General features: G+C 34.8%; 1 non-coding gene across 1 annotated transcript; it reads right to left on the bottom strand.

Annotated features, from left to right (window-relative positions):
* Positions 1–4,682: 4,682 nt before the first annotated feature.
* Positions 4,683–4,789, bottom strand: LOC118203118 (U6 spliceosomal RNA). Its single transcript, XR_004760514.1, has one exon. It is a non-coding gene; the product is annotated as a U6 spliceosomal RNA (small nuclear RNA).
* Positions 4,790–6,524: the final 1,735 nt, after the last annotated feature.

The following is a 6,524-nucleotide window of genomic DNA, read 5'->3' as shown; positions in this document are numbered from 1 at the left end:
CCTCATAGCTTATTTTAAATACAGATTTCATAATATTAGCATACAGAGGGTGTTTACATATTTTTCTAATGATTTTGATTTTTAGCAATTGAATTTAAATATTAATTTTAAAATACGAAAATGACTGGCACCACACTGGAATAAAGTTTAATTATCGTCTGCAAAATTTAAAATATCCTTTTCTTTAAAATGTCGCTAAAGAATAAACAGTGGATCGAATGCTATACTTTTGCGCTCTCCGAAGAGAAATATATTTAATTATTGAAAAAAGATTCGAAAAGCGTGTGTTTAATATTTCTACACGTAAAATAAGTGACATAATTAATATGAAAGGAAGAAAACGTCAAAGTTTTTATCTGACTAGGAAAATGCCAAGAAACCTACCCAACAAAGATACGTACAGTTCTTATAAAATCTAAAGTCTAAAGCATCTCATGTTTTAAAGGAAAATCCAGACCCTCAAAGAGCTACAGCAAAATCTTTACATATCTCTGTAAGAACTGTGGACAAAATTATAAAATCTGATTTAAAGCTAATCAAAAAAAAAAAAAAAAAATATGGTTAATAGCCTAACGCCGAACATGTTTCTCCGCATAACACTATGTGCAGATTGCTGTACGAAAATTATTTGGCAGGCGAAAACTGGAAATATATAGCTACAATTGATGAGACTTTGGATATACTTATCTGATTGCAACAGAAAAGATCGATTTACTACCGAAAACGAGGAGAAAAAGACTTGATATGTTGGTTCAGGGAAACCTAGGAAAGCTTTTCTAAAGGTTTTTATGGTAAGTATTGGATTCTCGACGGAAAACTTAAAATAATGAAAGTAGAAAAATATGTCAAAATTAATTTGGCTTACTATCAGAAATATGTTTCAACACCTATTTTTAAAGAAATAATTCCATCTCTTTATCCAAACAATCTTCACTGTGTTAAATTTCATCAGGATAAGGCTCCAAGTCATACCTCTAAATCTACTGCTATGTTTATACCTCTAAATACCTCTAAATCTACTCTATATTTTAAAGGTTAGGTTATTTAATTATGGCAAAGCCTCGAGGACTATCTGCCTAAGGGGAGGGATGCCTACGTGAAGGACTTTCTAAGGGAAACTGGCTCTATACACGTTACACATGGGGAAAACCACGAAAACACCCATGCAGCCAGCCCGTTCGCGGGATTCGAACGTCGGACTGAACTACCAGTGTTCAGCGACTTTACCGCTCGGCCGCTGGTGGGCCTATCTTTGTGTTTTAAAAAGAGTGAGAAATGAAACCAGAATTGAAGTTATTTCCTTTATTAAATGCATTCCACCCAAGTTTCCTGATGTGTCTACGCGTTTGTATATCTACGCGTTTTCTTGTGCGTACTATTATTATCATGGCTTCATGAACTACTGTCACCACATTGCTTCACGTATATATGCGTGCCTTATTGAGTGTCCTCTCAGTATCACACGAGCTGTTTAAATAATTACGTGCTATTATGCGTCTCATAACATCATCAAGTGTTTCGTTTTTATGTGTCCACATTATTTAATTGTCTGCATCGTGTTTATCTATGTGTGTTCGGTGTTTATTTAGTTACGTGTATTTTAGTGTATCTTAGTGTACCTTTTTGTGTTTTTAGTGCTTTATGTGTTTTTTCATGTTTTTCTTTATATGTTTCCATTTATGTTTTATGTTTATGTCTTATTTTGTTCTACCTCTGTAACCATAACCTTCAGTTGTCTCACGTTCTTACAATGTACTACATGTAGTCTAGCCCTTGTGTGGCCATGTTAACTTTTAAGATCCAAGATCCTAATAAACTCCCGGGGCGGCCTCATGGGGCTCCAGGGAGTTGTTGCCTCTACACAGTGGAGGACGCGGGGTATATGCCTGTTTACCTATGTTAGACACCAGGCGCCCCCGTCCTCCGTCACCTATCACCTGATGTGTCTCCTATAGATTACTGTGCATTAGGACTTCTAAAACAAACTCTTTATAAGTGGCATCTTAAAACAGCGGATGGACCTCTAGTAGATTGTGAAGGAGGAGTAGAATAAAATTAACCTTCTTTTATCTTGGAAATCAAGATATAATTTCAACAAAAAGGGCTATCATACTGAACATATTAGAAAATAAAATTATAAGATTTGTTTATATATAAATCTTCGCAAAATCGTTACACAAATGTGGGAGCATTCTCTTGTAAGTTTGAATTTGGGTTTCACTGTCCCCCTCGAACTTTAAGCATGTCATGGAAGTAATCTTTATCGAGGCAGCGTTTTTGATGACTATATTTTACACCACGATGTTTAGAACTGGAATGGTTTCATCTTGCTTTCTTTTCTCTCATGATATTTTGTGTACGATTACTTTTCGTCTTGCTTTGTTTCTGGTTGATACTCTTCATAGAACTGCGCTGAAACTTGACCTCACCTTTCATTACGCATCTATTTTTTATAATTAAAAATTTCCATTTAATTCGCTCTTATTTCATCATGTTTCAGTTCATTTAACTGCGTGTATTCACTTTAAAGCAGCTTTAAAAACACTGGACTAGAAACAGCAATATTTAGTTTTAAAGACCACTCACTCCTTTTGCGGAAGTATATCTATTAAGTTATGCTTTTGATGACAGGCCCCTTTCTTAATGATGAATGTAAGTGGTTTTGATTTGGATGTCAGCAATCGAGAACCGAAGACGACTAGATCCTTTTGAAGAGATTCGGTTCGAGATGAGAGGATAAGATATTAGTTTCTTTTGAAATAATATCTAAGAGAAACGCAAAATTCATCTTTTAATATCGTCGTTAACTTTGGGGTTTAACGATTGCTCCGGAGGTAAATGGAAGTAAGGCAATATACTCTAGAGGTCTTTGAAAGGAAATGTTCCAGAAAATGAGAAAATTGGAATGAAACTTCAGTTTTGGTTTACTTTGAGTTATAGAAGGAAAATAGGAATTTCTAAACATACGTATTTGATGAATACTCGAAAGGTCTGTGAAGTCTTAAATTTATTTCGGGACATCTTGCCATAAGCAAATTTGCCATCAAAATAGCCACCATGCCTTATGTGGAAAGTATATGTGAGACATTTAAACTGAAAACTTTTCAAACGATAGTAAAGCTGCTTCGTTTCCCCAATTACTTTAACATGCAAAACGACACAAAGACTTAGAATTAATATCACACCATAAACACTTTTATCTTTTGAAAGGATTTCACTCCGTAATCCCTTTGAAGAAGTTAATTTAATTTAATTATAATCAGCTCCAAGTAAAACATTGAAAAGATTAATTATTAAAATTGAATTAAATCTTTCTTCATGAACAGGAATATCTGATAACCAGAATGATTAAATTGAATTGGGACCATTCTAAGGGCAACGGGATTTAAATACAAGAAATATTCATGTTATCTTATCCTGAATATAATCATGTTGTAGTTGTTGTTTTGTTCATCTTACATGGAACAATGTTTGCCAAAGCCTACTCCAAAGAGAGTTTGGACTTCTACATTCCACCCCAAATTTTGAGGGAGAACACACCTCCACCCCTCTCCCCTTCCACCAATCCACACGAGAGGATTTCCGGTTCACTGCATATTTAGAGTGCCGCCATGCCACACCGACAACACTATACATTTACAAACATCCATGTCTTCTCCGGGATTTAAAACCGGGCCTTCGATACCGTAGTAGGTTCTCCTAATCACTATACCGTTCTGGGCGACAATATAATCATGTAGAACTGTAGTAAAAATTGTGTTTTCCAACAAGCTATTCAAGCATAAGAATAATTTTTCACTTTTAGAAATGATACTCGTTCTAGAGGTGTGCTAGGGGGTTCTTTCACCACCATCTCTGACGTTCTTCTATTAATCTTTCTTCTAGTCACCAGGTTTGTACTATAAGCTAATATCTTTTAAGTTTGTCTGAGCATGTGCCACTAGAATGAAGCCAGTCAGACAGTATAGTGGTTAGGAGAGCCTACTGCGGTACCGAAAGATCCGGGTTTGAATCCCGGAGAAAGCCACTTCACCAACTGAAGAAGCGTTATGGGTAAATTTAGATTTGTTACTAAAATTTCCTCTTTTCCAATATAAGATTCGCGTTCCTTGATATGAAATTTAAAGCTCTCTTAGTTTGGCCTATATGTCTCAAACTACACTGTAAAGACAATTTTACAGTGTAGTTTGAGATATATTCCCCAGGAAATAATATTAGAAATAGAATCTTTAAGAATCCAACAATTGATTTTATTGATAGGCAAGGAATGCCTCCAGAGTTGAAGTTCTGTAAAATTCCTTCAATTTTGTAACTGATAGAAGGATGAAACAGAATGACGACGAGGTTTTTAATGTTATTTATAACAGTGTATTCTTTGACGGTAAGATGAAAATTATTTAAAGGTTTCATCAATGACCATTAGAGAAAATCCCGTCTCTTGTGCAACGGTGTTTAAGACACCCGGGTAACTGGGTGAACCCTACCCCGAATCAAAAAAATCCAAAACTTCGAAATAGTATCTTAACTTATTTACGATTGATTATAATAAAACTGCATATACAGATTTGTGCTGCTATTTTTTTCCTTTCTAATAATATAAAAGGCATTAAAATTTGTACTAGAAAATGGATAAATGGAGAGAAGCATCAGAAAGCGGTCGAGCTTGTACAATGGGCAATATTAAAAATGTGGAATCCTTCACGAGTTTGCGTGTCATCTTTGCGCAGGGGCCATGCTAATCTTCTCTGTATCATTCCAAGTTTAGTATATGTACTGCCAAAACAAGTATAGACTTGTATTCTAACCACTGAGTTGTGGTGGCTAGAGAAAATCCGCTGTCAATAGCAACTGATTTCAAACAAATGAGTTCGTTAGAAAGTATAGACTCTGATGTGCATACTTTCAGAATGCTATGTAGAAGTAGATAAGTATAAAAAGAAGCCTTTTTGGCTTAGCCAAGTGACATGTTTTAGCATGGCAAAACCAGACAGAAAAAGGTTTACGGTAAACCGTAATACTGAAAACAAATACTGCGGATTTGGAGGATGGTATGGGTATCAAAAGAGATATGTTTCAGAATCAAAAGATAACAGAATGGCTGAATTAATCGAATTTATAACACATGAAATCGGGGATAAATCTTCTTTATTACGATCAAAAAGCGCATCTACGTAGTGAATACAGAGACGAAAAGATTGTTTCTCAAATAAATTGACGTCAAAATAGTACATATAAATGTCAACAAATACGGGAGTGAGGGGATTGCACATAATTAATCCTTCAATTTGGTAATATTTATTTTGGAAAACAAAATGGGTTTGACTCGAACTTTAGTGAGAGAAGTTATCAGGGCAATCGATGGCCTCACTTGTAATATCGCGGCAATTTACCTGGGTAAAAATAATAAAGTTCAAGAGAGAAGATAAACACGCCAAAGTGAAACTTAAAATTATACAAGAGAACAACCTTATATCAACAACATCAAAGCCATAAAAAAATCTTTGCTTCTAAATTCCAAAAGCTCAACAGCACAGTCTTCTGATTCCATCCACTCTGTTAACCTTCCCATGCTAATCCCATTGTTAATATCTCTAATGCTAATCTTTTGAAGGATCAGATAAAAGTATTGAAATATGACTTCAACTTTTAAAAAACATATTTGCTTTATTTTATTCCATCAAAAGGGAAGCTTGTCTACTCGGAGAAGGCGTTTATCAGCCTGTATAAGCCCATCCGACTGTAATTACATTTTCGGCCGCAAATCCCAAGACACATCTCCTGAGAGCTACCTTTATATCAAAGGACGATCAGAACACATTGGAAGGGAGAGGAAACAGCCATGTGGCTAAAAAGATTCTGTTTTGATTGTTTAACCGTTAAGGGGCAGTTCATGTGTTGTTTTGGTCTAATAACGAAGCTTCTTTTTTTCGACGTTTTCGAAATACAATACTGTTACAAAAATACTGCTCTACTCGTTTGAAAATCGGTACATGGCAATAAAATATAATACATAGGTAAAGTAACACCTTATAATATACGATAAAATTCATTAGAAAAAACACTCAAAGCACTGATGCACCAATATATATGCATCCACATACCAACGCTACTCTACATTTATAATAATGGTACAATATTATGTTACACTATGATACTCCAATACTAATGCACTTTACAAATCTGTTGCACAGGTATTAATACTGTTATTGGGATCCTCAAATCATTACTCCTATTGAAAAGGCTTTTAAATTTAGAAAAATTTCAGAAGCAGAGAAAGATACAATCCGCCCTCAATTACTCATAACTTTAATTTCCATAATAAATCTTTCGTTTTTATCTTAACCAAAATTTAAGCAAAGTTTAATGGGAAATATTTCGAATCAAAGCATTATTATTTCCAAAGGTGTTAAATCATTGTTACAGACAAACATACATACACTGATGGACTCACGAAACTGGTGAATGGAGGTCCACTGTGCTCGATCCCTAAAGATCCTTCTACTTCTGAATTTACGAAAATTAAA

This window comes from Stegodyphus dumicola, chromosome 2 (assembly GCF_044657685.1).
Source record: "Stegodyphus dumicola isolate Sdum_Otavi_A_Nest chromosome 2, ASM4465768v1".
Lineage (NCBI taxonomy): Eukaryota > Metazoa > Arthropoda > Arachnida > Araneae > Eresidae > Stegodyphus > Stegodyphus dumicola.
The sequence above is the reverse complement of the archived record's forward strand: the minus strand, read 5'-3'. Positions and strand labels throughout refer to the sequence as shown.